This window comes from Somniosus microcephalus, chromosome 14 (assembly GCF_052327205.1).
Source record: "Somniosus microcephalus isolate GS21.2 chromosome 14, FLI_Smic_1.0, whole genome shotgun sequence".
Classification (NCBI taxonomy): Eukaryota; Metazoa; Chordata; class Chondrichthyes; order Squaliformes; family Somniosidae; genus Somniosus; species Somniosus microcephalus.
Window position 1 is genome coordinate 17,839,538 of NC_141000.1, and position 19,232 is coordinate 17,858,769.

Genomic DNA, 19,232 nt, shown 5'->3' on the forward strand with positions numbered 1-19,232 from the left:
TAATGGAACCGGACAATGGGGGCAACAATTTCAAAATCTTTGTGGTTCAGACCATGACCTAGCAGTAGGTGCTGCTGTCCCACCAGGCTGGGGATGAGTAAACTGACCAGGGAGTCCTGTAGCTAGTCATGCTCCCTCTTGTGTCACTGTCATTATGTGCAGGAAGTGTACACCATAAGGAAGACTTGTAATAATGATATATATATACATATAAATTAGTCTTTCTTTAAGTGCATGCCTGTCACACTTTAGGCATCACACTTCAAAGTGTCACACTTGTACCTGTTTGACTGGAATGTCTTTCGTCATGCAACTTCATATCGTGACTAAACTTGTAGGAAAGAAGTAGGTATAAAAATTACCAATGAAGAATGAGTAAATGGTTACTAATAAAACAAGGAGAAGAGGGGGACCCAATCAAATAACTCAAAACGTTTTTTGAAAATCCTTTCTGTAGTGCATGTACTTTGCAGAAGGAACTATATTCTGCAGCCCCTGTATACTGCAGTACCAGTAGTGACCACCCCTGTATATAAGCCTGTGTAGTAACTTTTGCATAGTAGTTCCAGGTTGTCTCCATTCAGTAAAGACTTGTTATAACCAACCCCTGCAGTCCGTGTCTCAATTATACACGGACATAATACTGGCGACGAGCAGATACGAACTTACCTACAGTCTGCACCAGCTCATGGGGATCCATCCCTGAAGCGAAGTTATCAGAGGTCGAGGCCAGAAGGAAGAAAGAAACAGAAGAAACGGGCGTCGACCGTGGGCATCCGCCTCTGATTCAGCGGAGTTGAAGATTTGCAGGAGAGGCTGTCGAGAGCGGGGCTTGGTTATCCTGTCGTTGGTACTTCAGCTAATCGGGCTGGTGGCAGGTAGTACACTGATCCTTCCTGGGCTGCGGCGGTCTAGAGCTCGAGCGGGTGGCTTTGCAATGGGGCCGAGCAGCATTGTCGGGAAGAGGAGAGAGAGAGAGGGTGGAGCACACAGGGCCCGGCCGGTGCTACGAAGCCGGGCAGCGTACAGACCCGAGAAGAGGGAGGCAAGTGTCCCGCAGGGTTGTTCCGACGATGGGGAAATAATGAAAATTAAACGCGCAGAAAGCCGCGAGGAGCTGCAGTTTGCCACGGGAACCGCGGAGAACGGCGTTAGCAGCAGCGCGGGGGGAGTGCGCGAAGACCATAGGGCATCGCCATCAAGGCATAAAACGCCAGCAACAGCGCTAGCAGCAGCGGAGAAGATGGAAAGCGCGGGAGGCGCCATTTTGTTAAATCGGGGAAGAAGGCAAAGCGCGGGAGGTGCCATCTTAGATTTCCAAGATGCCGAAGACTGGCAATATCACTGCCTTCGATAATACAATAGAAGACTGGACCACGTATGTGGAAAGAGTCGAGGTATATTTCGAGGCAAACGGAGTGGCCGATGAGAAAAAGGCATCGGTACTGCTAAACTTAATGGGCGCAAGAACGTATGGCCTATTGCGGGACCTGATTACTCCAGCCAAACCGAAGGCGAAGAGTTTTAACGAAATTGTTGCTATCCTACAGGAACACCTAAATCCTACACCGCTGCTGATAGCAGAAAGATTTAAATTCCACAGGAGAAATCAGCATAGAGATGAGAGCAATGCTGATTACCTTACGGAACTACGCAAGCTATCAAAGCACTGCCAGTTCGGAGCAGGACTGGCAGATACCCTACGGGACAAATTTGTCTGTGGACTCCTGAGTGAAGGAACCCAGAAGAGGTTACTCTCAGAGAAAGAGCTGACGCTAGATAAGGCTTTCAGCGTGGCAGTATCGTACAAAGCAGCAGCAAGGGGAGCTGCAGAAATACAGCAAAAGCCACAGGAATACGGCACCCATGAAATGACACGGGGATTTGAAAAATGTTATCGCTGCGGCAGAACAACCCATGACCAGAAGGACTGCTGGTCCAAGGACAAAATATGCAGGCAATGCGGAAAGATGGGACACATTCCACGAGTTTGCAGGTCTGGGAAGAAGACCAATGACAACAAAAAGGTTACTAAGGAACAGTACAGGAAAGTACAAAAGATGACGGACAGTAGTTCCGAAGACCAGATGAGCGATAGTGAATCCAGGAACAAGAGACTAAGCTGTCTCAAAATTCACAATGTAATCGCAAAAGAGGATCACCGAACCATTTGGGCCACCCTCACGATAGCAGGGTCCCAAGTCAAAATGGAATTGGATACAGGATCAGCTCTAACCGTCATGAATCGACGAGACTACGAACGGCTATTCCCACACATACCCTTGAAAGAGACATCCATTGTCTTGAAGATGTATACGGGGCAAAAAGTATACCCCAGAGGAAAAATAAGGGTGCCTGTCGAATACAACGGCAAGGAAATACAGAAACTGTATCTGTACATACTGTAAGATGGTGGACCACCGTTATTGGGACGTGAATGGATCAGAAAGATAAGTTTAGACTGGCACTCCATTCAGGCACTGACAGTGGCTGGTAAAAAGGATGACGACGTCACTCCTGGACGATTGTCAACAATCTTAGCTAACGCCAAAGAGGTATTTCAACAAGAACTGGGAACTCTTAAAGGCGTAACCGCCTCGATAAAAATAGAAGAGAATGCAATTCCCAAGTTTTTCAAAGCAAGACCGGTACCATATGCAATTCGGCCAGCCGTCGAGGCAGAGCTGGAGAATCTGGAGAATGCAGGCGTGTTATCTAAGGTAGACTGGAGCGAGTGGGCGACACCCATCGTTCCTGTCATGAAGAAAACGTTAAACAATAAGTCTGAGGAGCCAAGGAAGGTTCGCATCTGTGGGGACTTCAAGGTGACGGTGAACCCTGTCCTTCACACAGTACAATATCCTCTTCCGAGGATAGAAGATATCTTCGCCTCACTATCTGGAAGGAAGCGTTTTACAAAAATTGACCTAGCGCAAGCATATTTGCAGATGGAGGTTGAAGAATCCTCTAAGAAGTATCTCACGATAAACACTCACAAAGGTCTTTACCAGTATAATCGACTGGTATTCGGAGTAGCATCAGCTCCGGCGATATGGCAAAGAGCGATGGAACAAGTCCTGCAAGGGATTCCGGGGACTCAGTGTTACTTGGACGACATCCTAGTGACAGGTGAAGATGACAGTGAACACCTTGCCAACCTAGAGCAGGTGCTCACTAGACTAAGAGAACATGGGCTACGAGCCAATCGCCCCAAGTGCGAGTTTTTTAAGAAACAGATATCGTATTGTGGCCAGATGTTTGATGAAGAGGGGTTACATAAGCCCCCTGACAAAATTGAAGCGGCAGTTAAGGCTCCAGCGCCTGAAAATGTGTCGCAATTGAGGTCATTCCTCGGATTGGTGAATTACTACCATAAGATTTTGCCGAATTTGTCCACAATTCTGCACCCACTGAACGCCCTACTACAAACCGGAGTAGCATGGAAATGGAGCGATGAATGTAAGCGGTCCTTTTAGAAGAGTAAGGACCTCATCACTTCAAGGGAAGTATTGGCTCACTACAACCCATCACTGCCGATAAGACTGGCGTGTGATGCATCTCCCTACGGCATTGGAGCGGTACTGTCACATAAATTCCTTGCTGGTTCAGAGAGGCCGATAGCTTTTGCGTCACGCTCGTTAACTTCAGCCGAGCGTAACTACGCCCAGATTGACAGAGAGGCCCTCAGCCTGGTGTGGGGGTGAAGAAGTTCAATCACTACCTGCACGGTCAGAAATTTACTCTACTAACTGATTATCAACCTCTTGTCTCCATTTTCAACCCTCAGAAGGGCGTACCGATAATGACAGCACAACGGCTACAGAGGTGGTCCCTTTTCCTAGGGGCACACCAATATGACATCGAGTACAAAGGAACTAAACAGCATGGGAATGCTGATGGATTGTCGCGCCTACCGTTTCCGACGGTGGAAGAAGCACCTGCAGTGGATCCAGTGGAGATATTCCACTCGACCATAGTCGAATGTCTCCCTGTGATGAATGCAAACATAGAAAAGGAAACACGAAATGACCCGACACTCTCCTGGGTCTATGATTTAACGGTGAAGGGATGGCCAGCACATGGCGAACCACTGCTGCCAGCATTCTCGCCGAGAAGAGAACAGCTGTCAGTGTGCAGAGGAACCTTGATGTGTGGATCCAGAGTAGTAATTCCACCCAAATTGAAGGATAGAGTGCTCAATGAGCTTCATGAGGGTCAGCTGGGAGGGGTAAAAATGAAGAACTTAGCCAGAGCGTTTGTGTGGTGGCCGGGAATCGATAGAGAAATTGAAGAGCTGACCAAGAGCGGTACAGGATGCCAGAAGGTCCAAAACGCCCCACCACAAGCCCCTCTACATCCATGGGAGTGGCCCTCATCTCCATGGCAAAGGGTGCACATTGATTTTGATGGTCCATTTATGGACTCGATGTTTTTAATTGCGGTGGATGCACATTCAAAGTGGCCAGAGGTAATAAAAATGTCCTCAACCACCACAGAAAAAACTATCACAGTCTTACGAACCATATTCGCCAGGAATGGGCTGCCTGAACAGATTTGCTCCGACAATGGACCACAGTTTGTGTCTGAAGAGTTCCGAAGGTTCTTAAAGAACAATGGTGTTAAGCATTACACATCCGCCCCATATCATCCAGCCACCAATGGATTGGCCGAGAGGTTCGTTCAAACATTCAAGAAGGCTATCAAGGCAATGTGTAATGAAGATATACCCCTACAACACAAGGTGGATAGCTTCTTGTTTGCCTACCGGAATGCGACACATGCGGTTACCAACCAAACTCCAGCCATGATGTTCTTCAATCGAAGACTACGATGCCGCTTGGATTTGGTTAAGCCAAACATCAGAAGAGATGTGGAGAACAGGCAGTTTCAGAATATGAATGAAAGGCTGACCAGGAGTTTTAAGATAGGTCAACCAGTTTTGGCCCGGGACTAGCGCACAGAGAAATGGCAGCCAGGAACGATCTGTACACGGCAAGGACCTCTAATGTATACCGCGGACGTTGGAGAGAGCATTGTAAGACGACATGCTGACCAGATTCTAGAGTCACTGGAAAACGTCAACTCCACACCACGATCTGATACACCTGGCGATGAAACCGAAGTACCAATTGCATCTACCTCAGAATCGGTGATATTGGAAGCAGACGGACCAAACAACGACATTGATCCCGACTCAACTTTGCCAGAAGAACCTGATACCCCAAAGAGGCGTTATCCAGACAGAATCAGGAAGCCTCCTCAAAGACTGAACTTATAATTGCTTAACTTCAACTAATGTATCTAGCAACTGTAATTGTAAATATGTTATTTCATTGTTAATCGAATGTTATGTACTGTTTAGCTAAAAGGGGAGGAATTGTAGTGTATGTACTTTGCAGAAGGGACTATATTCTGCAGCCCCTGTATACTGCAGTACCAGTAGTGACCACTCCTTTTTATAAGCCTGTGTAGTAACTTTTGCATAGTAGTTCCAGGTTGTCGCCATTCAGTAAAGACTTGTTATAACCAACTCCTGCAGTCCGTGTCTCAACTATACACGGACATAATACTTTCCACCAGTATCTTGTTTTATCAGTAATGCAGATTAGTACTAAAAACAAGTTAATGTTTCCTTTAAAAGAGCAAAAATTTGATCTGAGTACGTTGTGTTTATATAATATCACTGACAGTAATTTCCATCGTAAGTTTTCCAACATTATTACACATGGAGGCACTCAATGTTTTCAAGGGGAGACTGGATAGGCACTTGAGGGAAATAAACTTGCAGGGCTATGGGGATAGAGCGGGGGAATGGGACTGACTGGATTGCTCTACAGAGAGCCGGCACGGACTCGATGGGCTTAATGGCCTCCTTCTGTGTCGTTATGACTCTATGACTCTATGATCCAGGGCAATTTGGCACATTGGATCCAAAATTGGTTTAGTGGCAGGAGGCAGAGGGTGATGGTCGAAGGTTGTTTTTGTGACTGGAAGCCTGTGTTCAGTGGTGTACCACAGGGATTGGTGCTGGGTCCTTTGCTGTTTGTAGTGTACATTAATGATTTAGATATGAATGTAGGAGGTATGATCAGTAAGTTCGCAGATGACATGAAAATTGGTGGAGTGGTAAATAGTGAGGAGGGAAGCCTCAGGCTACAGGACGACATAGACGGGTTGGTTAGATGGGCAGAACAGTGAAAAATGGAATTTAACCCTGAAAAGTGTGAGGTGATGCATTTTGGGAGGACTAACAAGGCAAGGATTACACAATGAATAGTAGGACCCTAGGAAGGACAGAGGATCAGAGGGACCTTGGTGTGCATGTACATAGATCCCTGAAGGCAGCAGGACATGTAGATAAGGTGGTTAAAAAGGCATATGGGATACATGCCCTCATTAGCCGAGGCATAGAATATAAGAGCAGGGAGGTTATGATGGAGCTGTACAAAACACTAGTTAGGCCACAGCTGGAATACTGTGTGCAGTTCTGGTCGCCACTCTATAGGAAGGATGTGATTGCATTGGAGAGGGTGCAGAGGAGATTCATCAGGATGTTACCTGGGCTGGAGCGCTTCAGCTATGAAGAGAGGCTGGACAGGCTGGGGTTGTTTTCCTTAGAGCAGAGAAGGCTGAGAGGGGACCTGATTGAGGTGTACAAAATTATGAGGGGCATAGATAGGGTAGATAGAAAGGAACTTTTCCCCTTAGTAGAGGGGTCAATAATTAGGGGGCATAGTTTCAAGGTAAAGGGCAGGAGGTTTAGAAGGGATTTGAGGGAAAACTTTTTCACCCAGAGGGTGGTTGGAATCTGGAACTCATTGCCTGAAAGGGTGGTAGAGGCAGGAACCCTCACAACATTCAAGAAGCATTTAGATGAGCACTTGAAATGCCATAGCATACAAGGCTACGGACCAAGTGCTGGAAAATGGGATTAGAATAGACAGGGCTTGATGACCAGCACGGACACGATGGGCCAAAGGGCCTCTTTCTGTGCTGTATAACTCTATGGCCTAGAAATTGGGTTGGGGCGCCAAAGTGGCGCAAAATTCGGCGGAGCACAGGATTTAGCGCAGCGATCGGAGTGATACCGATCGTCAGAAATTCAGTTTCAGTGCCCCTCGAGGGACACGGGGCGAGGCTCGAGGCGCTCCATGTCCCTCTTAGGGCGCTGAAACTGATTATCGCAGCGCAACGTGCCGCAGCGCCACATGCTGCGGCATGGCACGCTGCGGTACTGCAGGCCTTCCTCCCACTGTTAAGGGGGAGGTGCCTGCAACAGCGCGATCTGTGATCGCGAGTGCCGGCAAATGAGCGCGGCACCAAGGAGAAGTGCCGGGCTCTCGGGAAACAGCCGGCAATGCTGCGGGGGGGGGGGTGGTCAGGAGGCCGGGGACGGAGGTGCTGGCAGGCGGCCGCCGAAAAAGCGGCCGCCCCGCACCTCCACCTTAACTTGCGCCGCTGCCGGCACAGTAAGGCCCCGTGAACCGGGTGCGGGTAGCGAGCGGCGCAACTGCGGCGTTCGTTACCAAATATCGCGAACGGGGCACGAATGGGGCGCTGCGCACACCGATGACGTCATCGGTGGGGGCGCAGCGCAAATGCCTAACACCACCATTAGCGCCCCTACTGAATATCGCCGCAGACGCAGCCAGTGGCGCTAGAGCCACTGGCTACCTCTTTAGGCACTAACAGGTGGCGCTACTCACCCAATTTCTCCCCCTATGACTCTATGACGTCATACATGTGTCTTAAATATATATAACTAGCTGAAGTGCCCGGCGGTGCCGAGGGTCTTTTGAGGGCATGTTGTTGTTGGAAGAGAGAGAGAGAGAGAGCGACTGGGGGGGAAGAGAGAGAGCGACTGGGGGGGAAGAGAGAGAGCGACTGGGGGGGAAGAGAGAGAGCGACTGGGGGGGAAGAGAGAGAGCGACTGGGGGGAAGAGAGAGAGCGACTGGGGGGGAAGAGAGAGAGCGACTGGGGTGGAAGAGAGAGAGCGACTGGGGGGAAGAGAGAGAGCGACTGGGGGGGAAGAGAGAGAGCGACTGGGGGGAAGAGAGAGAGCGACTGGGGGGAAGAGAGAGAGCGACTGGGGGAAGAGGGGGGGAAAGAGGGGGGGAGGGGAGGGGGGGAAGGGGAGGGGGGAGGGGAGGGGGGAAGGGGAGGGGGAGGGGGGAAGGGGGAGGGGAGGGGGGGAAGGGGAGGGGGAGGGGAGGGGAAGGGGAGGGGAAGGGGGAGAGGGAGGGGGAGGGGAGAGGGAGGGGGAGGGGAGGTGGGGAGGGGAGGGGGAGGGGAGGGGGGAGGGGGAAGGGGAGGGGGAGAGGGAGGGAGGGAGGGAGGGAGGGGAGGGGGAGAGGGAGGGAGGAAGGGGGGAGGGGAGGGGGAGGGAGGGGGGAGGCGGTGGAGGGAGGGGGAGGGGAGGGAGGGGGGAGGGAGAGAGGGGGAGGGGGAGAGAGGGGGGGAGGAGAAGGGGGAGAGTCCCCGAGCCCCCTGATCCCCGAGGCTCGCCCCCCCCGCCAAACTCCCGAGCCCCCTGATCCCCGCCCCCCTGAGGCTCACCCCCCCCCCGAACTCCCGAGGTTGGCCCACCCCCCCAACCTGAACACCCCAACCCACCCACCACCCCACCCCACCCACCACCCCACCCCACCCTAACACCCCCACCAAGCACCGAACTCCGGAGGCCCGATCTTCCGAGCACGGCCCCCCGCCCTCCGGAGCCCCGCCCTCCCGAGCTGGCTTCAAGACCGCCGATTGCGGCTGTGAGACGGCCGGCGTGCCCGGTTGCCGGGGTAACCCTTCCCACTCACCAAGCCCCGGCCGAGATCCGCACTCCCGAGAGCCCCGCCCGAACCGAGCGGGGAACAGAGAGACGCCGCGTCTCATCTGCTCCTGCTGCGCGCGCACCCTGACCCTCATGGCTGACGCCGTTGCCCCGGCCGGCGGGCCCGGTTGCCGGGGTAACCCTTCCCGCTCACCAAGCCCCGGCCGAGATCCGCACTCCCGAGAGCCCCGTCGCCCCCCCGCCCGAGCCGAGCGGGGAACAGAGAGACGCCGCGTCTCAGCTGCTCCTGCTGCGTGTGCACCCTGACCCTCGTGGCTGACGCCGTTGCCCCGGCCGGCGGGCCCGGTTGCCGGGGTAACCCTTCCTGCTCACCAAGCCCCGGCCGAGAGCCGCACTCCCGAGAGCCCCGCCGCCCCCCCCCGCCCGAGCCGAGCGGGGAACAGAGAGACGCCGCGTCTCAGCTGCTCCTACTGCGCGCGCACCCTGACCCTCGTGGCTGACGCCGTTGCCCCGGGTTAACGTGACACCGGGGGGGGGGTGGCGGGGGGTGAGGAGCTTAGCAGAAGCCGTGGGGACAATTACCTAGCTCGGGCCTGGCTGGGCAAGAAAGGCCCAGGCATTCAGGCCTAACAAAAACGGGGCAAGGTAGGAAAAAGAATCTTCAGGTTAGAGAAAATATTTACAAATGAATCTAGTTTTTTTTTAAACAATTTAATAAAAACAATTTTATTTTGCTGGAAATGTATATTTGAAAAGAAAGACGCAGAAAGCAGGAAAAAGAATGGGAGCAAGATGGCGGCTACTCACCTTGGTTCAGAACGATAAGGCCCGCCCACACACGCACCGATTGGTCGACCGTCAGGTCACCAAAGCGTAGGATTGGTCAATCGTCCCGTCACTCGACCATAGGAGGGCCCGGCCACACGCGCCAGCAACCCGGCGTACGATTGGTCGACCTCGAGGTCACTCTGTCGCTAATGAGCGGATAATGAGATGCTAATGAGCGGAATGTTGAAGGTTTTTCGGATACCGCGAGCGCGATTTTTGTCCGGCCGAAACGTAAATACGCTTAAGACCGTTTTGGAAAGGTAAGCTTTCTTTCGACGTAACGCACGCGTAGGTACGCTCTATAACTTTCGAGCGCATACCATACAGACGCACACGTGAGGACAGACAGAAGGACAGACAGACAGAAGGACAGACAGAAGGACAGACAGACAGAAAGAAGCATCCGTTTATATATATAATAGATATACTAGTTTATCTAGTATACAATCTAGTTTATATAAATAAGCTTAAGTTCGGCAGTAAAGATAAGGCAGTAGGTTCACATGGTGGACCATTCCATGGGTCAGACAAGCACGCAGATTCCAACAGTCAGTGGATTCCTGGAGCAAGTTTGTCAACTGCCCCCGTACCTCATCCTTTCCGATGATAAAGAAAAATGTAACCTGATCAATGGATCGCCCTCTGGGAAGTTGCCCCACCTCTATATGTTTTCATGGGTTTTTTTCTCTCACACTCGCGTAGCTGCACTTTGGGGAAACATTAAACCCATTGTGTACAGGTGGGGCTCAAACTGTTACACATCTGCCAACCGGGAAGCTGCAAACCTATCCACAATCTGGCGGGAGGAAGGCGAGTTTGGGAATGAGGATCTTACTTTCAATCTGGGACCAACCCTAATCAGTTTCAATCTGTGTCAGTTTCGTGACTGTTGGATTCACTGGGGATTCTCTTCCTGTTGCTCATTGACACTACGATATACAGAGAGATCCTTCGACCGCTGATCCGACGAAACTCGCCCCGTGAATGTGAGCAGAAGCTGTCACTTTCTGACCCTGTGCCGGATCCGGCAGTCCCCCAAAAAAACACTGAACAGCGAAACATTGACTGTGAACAAATCGGATCGAGCGAGAAAGCCTGGCCGGTCTCAGCGCGGTCCATCTACAGGATAAAACCTCCGCTAACAACAAAACTTACTCATTCTTCACTTTCAAGACACACGCAGCGGGATGGTACCTGACTTGCGAGGATTCCTTCAAATGAAAGAATGAATTTCAAACTTTTCAGATCCCAAAGCAATAAACCCCGACAGGTAAGTGTGGGGTAATTGATGGGGTAGGGATGAGGGGGGTGGGGGGGGGGGGGTGATGAGGAGGATGTAGAGGGTCTTTCATCTTTGGATTCATCTGTTCCTGATGTGACTAACTGATTTGCAAACATATCAGACCTACTGATTTGTAGGGACTGATTCGAGGACAATTCCTTATTGGAAAACAAATGGTTATGCTAAATTGATGAACATTTTTCACACACACTCATTTGACACAGACACACTCAGACACACACACACACTTAACTCTGACACACTCAGGCATATTCACTCACACACACACGACACAGACACACACTCAGACACACACATACACTTAACTCTGACACACTCAGGCACACTCACTCACACACACACTTAACACAGACGCACACTCCGACACACACACTCAGACACACACTTAATTCTGACACACACACTAACTCAGACACACGCTTAACACAGACACACTCAGACACACACGCACTCAGACACACACTTAACTCTGACACACTCACGCTAACTCAGACACACTTAACACAGACACACACTCAGACACACACACACTCACAGACACACACTAAACTCTGACACACTCACGCTAACTCAGACACACTTAACACAGACACACACTCAGACACACACACACTCACAGACACACACTTAACTCTGGCACACTCACGCTAACTCAGACACACACTTAACACAGACACATACTCACTCACACACACACAACCCAGACATACACTCAGACACACACACACACTTGACACAGACACACACACAGGGGGTGGGGGTGCTTTGATCATCTCCTAACTGTACAGTTCCCACGCTACTGTTCTGATTGTGTGTTCTTCATCACTTTCCCGGAGCTGAGCTTCCAGGCCGCCCTCCTGTCAGACAGTCCTGGGCTGCTGCTCTCCCTATAGCTCGGGAGTCATATTAATAATTCAGCAGCCTGTTCCCTGCTCCTCCAGAAATGTGGAGACGTTGCCTTTTAAAAAAAAAGTAATTCGATCATAAAATCGTTAAAGCCTCGCAGTCTCTTTATTGATGAGGTGGGCGAAGAAGCGTTTTATCTCTCATGGATTATAATCCGGAGTGATGTTGGTGTGATGGGCCCTTACTGCTGTTCTTCAGTGTGGCAGAGGACAAGCGTATCCCAGACACTTACTGCCAGTCCCATTGAAGTAATGTAAGGTTTTTTTTATTTCTAAAGAGATTCCATCTTATTGACAATGTGACTCCACCCCACCCCCTACAAATGCACAGCTCAGGGGATTTCCTCTATAGGTTATTTGTAGAGAAATCTTAAGCACAGTGTAATGAAACGAGGAAGACTGGCATTTATGCATTGCCCTGTCACCTCTCGAAAGATACATTTACTCTATAGCTGTAGCATCAGTGGCAATGCTGCAGATATAGTCTACAGACAGCCTGAAATCCAGCGTGGGAGCCTGATTTGACCCTGGAGCCAATTGTGTCAAATTCCCTGGAGGAGAGGGTATCACTTGGTGTTGCTTCGGGGGGAGTTGGAGTCTGGACACTGGATTTACACAGCACAAGTTTAGTGCCAGCGCAAAGCTGCAACCACTTCACACCAACACTGAATCTGTCGTGTAAATGCACAGCAAGAGACATTCCATAGCATTCTGCAAGCGAATAATTGCCGCAGCGACAGTTATGGAAGTAAACACAGCAACCATTCTGCATGCTGCAAGATGCCACAAAACCCGTGAAATGAATGACTAATTTATCTGCTTTCTGGTGGTGTTTGGTGAGGGAGGAATATTGGCCTGGAAACCAGGGGAACTCCCTACTCTTCAGCTAGTCCCATGGGATCTTTAACGGCCAACCGATACAACAGAACCCGCAGATGGGGCCTTGGTTTAATGTCACCTCCGACAGCACCCCTAAAAATGCAGCACTCCCTCAGTACTGCATTGGAGTGTTTACATCGCTGGACACTTCAGTGCAGTGCTGAGGGAGTGCTGCACTGTCGGAGGTGCCTTCTTTCAGACTGCTCTCTCAGGTGCAAGTAAAGGATCCCATTTGGAGAAGAGCAAGGAGAGTTCTTCCTTGAAACAAGCACCATTAAATCAGATTTATCTGGTCATTTATCTCACTGCTGTTAGTGGGACCTTGCTGTGCGCAAATTGGCTGCTTCGTTTTGCCTACAGTACAACAGCGATTACACTTCAGTTGTAATTCATTGACTGTGATGTTCTTTGGGATGACCTGAGAATGGGAAAGGGGCTATATAAATGCAAGTTCTTTCTAACCCTCCTGAGATTTCATTTGTGCCCCTTTATATTGCAGAAGAGCTTTTAGCAGAAGTGCTAGTTTAATGAGCTGTGGCTCCTGATGCTTGGAATCTGCCCCATTTATATTGCAGGGCAGGTTTCAGAGAGCACCAGTGGCCCAAAGAAACCTTTAATGGCCCAGAAATTCGGGTTGGGGGCTTCCCGCGGGTGCAAGCCCCCGACCTACACTTACCTAGCGTGCCAGCAGTTGACCTCTTGGCCTGCGTGGAATTCCTCTCCGAGGCCTGTCCCAGAGGCCGGCGCGCTATGCTGGCGTGTCCCAGGGGCGTAGTTAGTGCGAAGCGTCCCCTGGGATCACGTGAGCAACAGGCAGCCAATCGGAGCAGGGAATGCTCCATTCATAAGTCTTGACAGATAAACCTGTCAAAACGTATAAATGCTGAGGCTGTAAAACTGTACTTTACCTTCAAATAAATTTTTAAAAAAATCACACTTTGTAAATCTATATATATAAATCGGTCGATCTGTCTGTCTGTCTGTCATTCTGTCTGTCATCGCCTGTGCGTCTGTCGGGCTATGCGCTCGAAAGTTACAGGGCATACCTACGCGCGCGTTACCTCCAAAGAAAGCTTACGCTTCCGAGACGGTTTTAAGCATATTTACGTTTTGGCCGGGCTAAAATTGCACCCGCGGTATCCCAAAAACCTTCAACATTCCGCTCATTAGCATCTCATTATCCGCTCATTAGCGACAGAGTGACCTCGAGGTCGACCAATCGTACGGCGGCTTGCTGCCGCGTGCGGCCAGGCCCTCCTACGGTCGAGTGACGGGACAATTGACCAATCCTACACTTTGGTGACCTGACGGTCGACCAATTGGTGCGTGTGTGGGCGGGCCTTATCGTTCTGAACCGAGGTGAGTCGCCGCCATCTTGCTTCCATTCTTTTTCCTGCTTTCTGCATCTTTCTTTTCAAATATACATTTCCAGCAAAATAAAATTCAATTTATTAAATTCTTTTAAAATAAATCACTCATTTGTAAATATTTTATCTCACCTGAACATTCTTTTTCCTACCTTTGCCCGTTTTTTTCTTAGGCCTGAAAGCCTGGGCCTTTCTTCCCCAGCCAGGCCCGAGCTAGGTAACTGGGCTGCTGCTAAGCTCCTCACCACCCCCCCCGCCGTGTCACGTTACCCGGGGCAACGGCGTCAGCCACGAGGGTCAGGGTGCGCGGCGCAGCAGGAGCAGGTGAGACTCTGTTCCGCGTTCGGCTCGGGCGGGGGGGGGCGGGGCTCTCGAGAGTGCAGATCGGGTTACCCCGGCAACGGGAGTGCGGGCCGGCTGGGGCTTGGAGAGCGCGGCTCTCGGCCGGGGGGGGGGCGGGGCTTGGAGAGCGCGGCTCTCGGCCGGGGGGGGCGGGGCTTGGAGAGCGCAGCTCTCGGCCGGGGGGGGGGGGCTTGGAGAGCGCGGCTCTCGGCCGGGGGGGGCGGGGCTTGGAGAGCGCGGCTCTCGGCCGGGGGGGGCGGGGCTTGGAGAGCGCGGCTCTCGGCTGGGGGGGGCGGGGCTTGGAGAGCGCGGCTCTCGGCCGGGGGGGGCGGGGCTTGGAGAGCGCGGCTCTCGGCCGGGGGGGGGGCGGGGCTCGGAGAGCGCGGCTCTCGGCCGGGGGGGTGCGGGGCTCGGAGAGCGCGGCTCTCGGCCGGGGGGGGGCGGGGTTCGGAGAGCTGGGCTCTCGGCAGTGCGGGGCGGCGCGGCAGGGTTACCACGGCAACCGGGCGTGGCCGTGCCTGTCTCTCAGCCTCAAGCCCTCCCTTCCTCCCTCCCTCCCCCCCGCCCTCCCTCCCCCTTCCTTCCCCCCCTCCCTTCCCCCCCCGCCCTTCCCCCCGCCCCCCCTTCCCCCTTCCCTTCCCCCCCCGCCCTCCCTTCCACCCCGCCCCCCCCTTCCCCTCCTTCCCCCCCTCCCTTCCCCCCCCGCCCTCCCTTCCCCCCACCCGCGCTCTCTCTCTACCCCCCAGTCGCTCTCTCTCTACCCCCCAGTCGCTCTCTCTGTTCCCCCCCCCAGTCACGCTCTCTCTCTCTCTCTCTCCCCCCCCCCAGTCGCTCTCTCTCTCTCTCTTCCAACAACAACATGCCCTCGAAAAAGCCTCGGCACCGCCGGGCACTTCAGCTAGTCTATATATATAAAGCGGTCGATCTGTCTGTCCTTCTGTCTGTCTGTCTGTCTTCGGGTGTGCGTCTGTCCGGCTATGCGCTCGAAAGTTATACGGCGTACCTACGCGCGCGTTACCTCCCAAGAAAGCTTACGCTTCCGGGACGCTGGTAAGCGTATTTACTTTTCGGTCGGACGAAAATTGTTCGCGCCTTATGCAAAAAACCTTCAAAATTAAACTCATTATCTGCTAGCATTGATTGACTGACGTCAAGGTTCGACCAATCCTGTGCCGTCACGATTGACCAATCCTACAGTACAGTCCCCTGATGGTTGGCCAATTGGTGTGTGTGTGTGTGGGCGGGACTAATCGTTTTCATCTCGGGGATCTGGCAGCCATTGTTTCAGTGCTTGCAGCTTCCAGCTCAAACTACTTTGAAAGTTAGTATCTCTTTTAAAAATAACATAAGATTTACCAAAAACGTTTTATAAGTACTTTCACTTTCATCTTTCAAGGTATTAAGTGTGTGTGTGGGCGGGACTAATCGTTTTCATCTCAGGGATCTGCCAGCCATTCCTTCACTGCTTGCAGCTCAAACTACTCTCCTTATCCAGCTTTGAAAAAGTTAGTTTCTCTTTTAAAAATAACATAAGATTTACCAAAAACGTTTTATAAGTACTTTCACTTTCATCTTTCAAGGTATTAAAAGGTAGAAATGTTGCCCGCTAGCAGATTCACAGAGGGACACAGACAGGGCCCAAAGCCTGGCACTCGATTTAAACTGCCCAGCCCAAAACAGCCCTGGCAAAGCCGGGCTCCCCCCAGCTAGTAAACTATAAATGACATTAAATAACTATTTTAAACAAAAATTTAAATTTTTGAAAAAAATAATTTAATAAAAAAACGGGGCTAAAAATAAACTTACCTTGCTTTAAAGTATTTAAAAGTAAAAAACCTGTGGAAAAAATGTTTTAATTTTAAATAATTGACCACTTACCTTTGAAAATGAAGTCCTTATGGCTGCTTTTTACATTTCTAAAATGTACAGACTTACCCGCACGTTAAAACCTGTAAAAAAAAGGAAGTTCAACGCGCACACGCAGACTCCCGCGCGCACGCGTTCGACTTCTGAACCCCTTGGTTCAGAGGATCGGAAGTGCCAGTTTCCCGCGCATGCGTAGTGCATGCAAGATTCCGGCACTTCCATCGGGTCCACGCGTGAGTACTCCGTCTGTACTCACGCGTTGGGACCCGAATTTCTGGGCCAAAATGTCTTTAGCGCAGACCTCCCCTGATGTCAGGGAAAGTTCATGTGGGGCTGTAGTACCAAAACTGTGCCCTGCAGGGGCTTGCAAGTCCATTTGTGTTTAGTATTGGCTGGGCTATACCACTGGTGGCACTGATAAATCACCTCTTGATTTATCTTGATCTCAAAGCTGGACAGTGTTGCCCAAGGTCGGGCTGCTGCTGATGGCAGGACTGGAATATATAGAGGTCATTTGCGGATCACTGCTGGGACCAAGATTCAAGTGACAAACACCCATGGGGCTGGAGCCTGCAACCATCCAATTGGGGGAAAGAAAGAAAGACTTGCATTTATAGAGCGTCTTTCATGACCTCAGGACATCCCAAAGTGCTTTGCAGCCAATGAAGTACTTTTGAAGTGTAGTCACCGTTGTAATGAGAGAGGGAGGCAGGCCTATCTTGTCATATGAAGGAGGATGCAGTGCAGTTCATCATCCAAAAGAACCAGGTCTTCTGCCAGACCCATGCTATTCTGCCTCACAAAGGCCATACTTTATGTTGCTCTGTGTCATTTTACATGACTACCCAAAAACAAACTGCGACAGAAGTTAAAACAAATCCCAACTATAACATAAGAAATACTGAATGGATGGCAGAGGATTACAAGTAGTCATTCAGTCCTTTGGTTCAGTTGCTTACCTAACTGCTTGAGTTTCATTCTCTTGGGTTACAATGTCACATGACCTGCTTGATTTGATTGCTGCCCAGTAATCTGACACACCCTCCATTTTAAACTAATTCTAGATTATTTCCTTGTACAGTAATGGTTCCTAATTTAACAAGTTATAATAAGATCTGTTCGATACCATTAATGCCATGTCCCTTCTGCCCCACATACTTCTTACCTTAAATGTAGTTACAATGTATTGTGCAAACCATTGTCATTTTTTGAAGCACCACAATGAAAATTGTGTTGTTTTGACCATAATACTCTCACTTTTGTTTGCAATGGGATCTGCCAAATGGTCTGGAGGATGGTGGGGGCAGGATGGAGTTACGAATCATGCGGACAAAATCTGCAGCAAGGACTTTGCCCAAACAGAGAGGGATTTGGATCTTTGCTGAAATCCTGGTGATGCCAGTTGCTTTTGTTCCATTTCTGAAACAAGTCTAAATATGGGTTGTAACCATAGAATCTGACAGCACAGAAGGAGGCCATCCAGCCCATCGTGCCTATGCCGGCTCTTTGAAAGAGCCGTCCAATTAGTTCCACTCCCTTTCCCCTTTGCCCTACAAAATTTTCCTTTTAAGTATAAATCGAATTCCTTTTTGAAAGTTACTATTGATTTTCTTCCACCACAATTTCCGGCAGTGCATTCCAGATCACAACAACTCGCTGTGTAACAAAATTCCTCCTCAGCTCCCTCTTGGTTCTTTTGACAATCATCTTAAATCTGTGTCCTCTGGTTATTGACCCTCTTGCCAGTGGAAACAGTTCCTCCTTATTTATTCTATCAAAACCCTTCATACTTTTGAACACCTCTATTAAATCTCCCCTGAACCTTCTCTGCTCTAACCAGCTTCTCTAGTGTCTCCATTATTTACAAGGACCAGTGATTTAGTAGGATTTTGGCAAGTTTCATCTTTAGTTAAGTTGCAACCAGAAATTAGCTTGTTTTTCCAGAGGAAAGGATGGAGTCCATAAAGACAAATATACCTGAGAGCATTGACTGGATCCTGCCTACTGTAATGCCAGTGACATCTGTGCAGCAATGTGAGTGTGAGTTATACTGCCTGCTCTCGCTGCTACAGTGTGAGGTGAGGGCGGGGCATAATTCCCTTCACATGACAGGCACTCTCAGTGTGCCTTCTACTGATTGCAAAGAGCTGAAGGAAAATTAGTCTTTTCAATCAATAGGAAATTCAGTGACAACACAGGAAGCTACTTAGGTTTTCACAATGGACAGGAATAGGTTTTGTGCTGTCTTCAGTTACACTGTTGCTGGTTTGAAGCAAAATCGATGTGAGACCACCTCTGGAAGGTCACTTCACTTACATTGATCCTTAGGAGGTCTTTGTTGTCAAGATAAACAGTCCTGAAATACATTTTATTTACTGAACAGTGACACAATTGTATCACCACTAATATTGGCAATGTGGCAGGTGATACTCTGTATGCTTTAGTGTGAACGTAACACAACTCTTCTTAAAAAAAACCCTTGAAGTGATAATTCCTCTTTAAAAGACAAAGGGAGAGAAATTCGGTATCGCCCCGTTTGGGGCACAATTATCGGCCGGGCGCAAAGTTTAGCGCCTGCCGCTAATTATCGCCTCCGACTGCAAACTTGGCTTCTATCGCCCTCAGAGGTGATTGGAGCGCTAAATCAGGTGCTACACACCTCTCTTAAGGCGCTAACGCCGAGGAGCGAGGCGCTACCTCAGAGCGTTGGCGAAGCTCATGTGATGTCAGTTAGCAATGGAACACAGACACACTGGCGCCGGCCAGTTCTTAAAGGGGAGGGTCGATCTTGCTCTCCAGCCACACCCTGCTCATTGCAGCCTTGAATCTCAGCCTGTAGAGACCTTTACATCAATTCTGCTCGAAAGAACAATGGAGAGGCCCAGGGAAAGAGCTCAGAGTGCAGCCCCCATAGTCTCTTCTAAATTGCTGCAAGGAAGGTTAAATCAAAATGAACCTG

General features: G+C 50.4%; 1 long non-coding RNA gene across 1 annotated transcript in view; it reads left to right on the top strand.

Annotated features, from left to right (window-relative positions):
• Nucleotides 1-10,326: 10,326 nt before the first annotated feature.
• Nucleotides 10,327-19,232, top strand: part of LOC147107358 (uncharacterized) — a 35,243-nt gene continuing 26,337 nt past the window's right edge. Inside the window, exon 1 of the long non-coding RNA XR_015080775.1 lies at nucleotides 10,327-10,881. This is a non-coding gene — a long non-coding RNA (uncharacterized LOC147107358). The remainder of the gene's footprint in view (nucleotides 10,882-19,232) is intronic.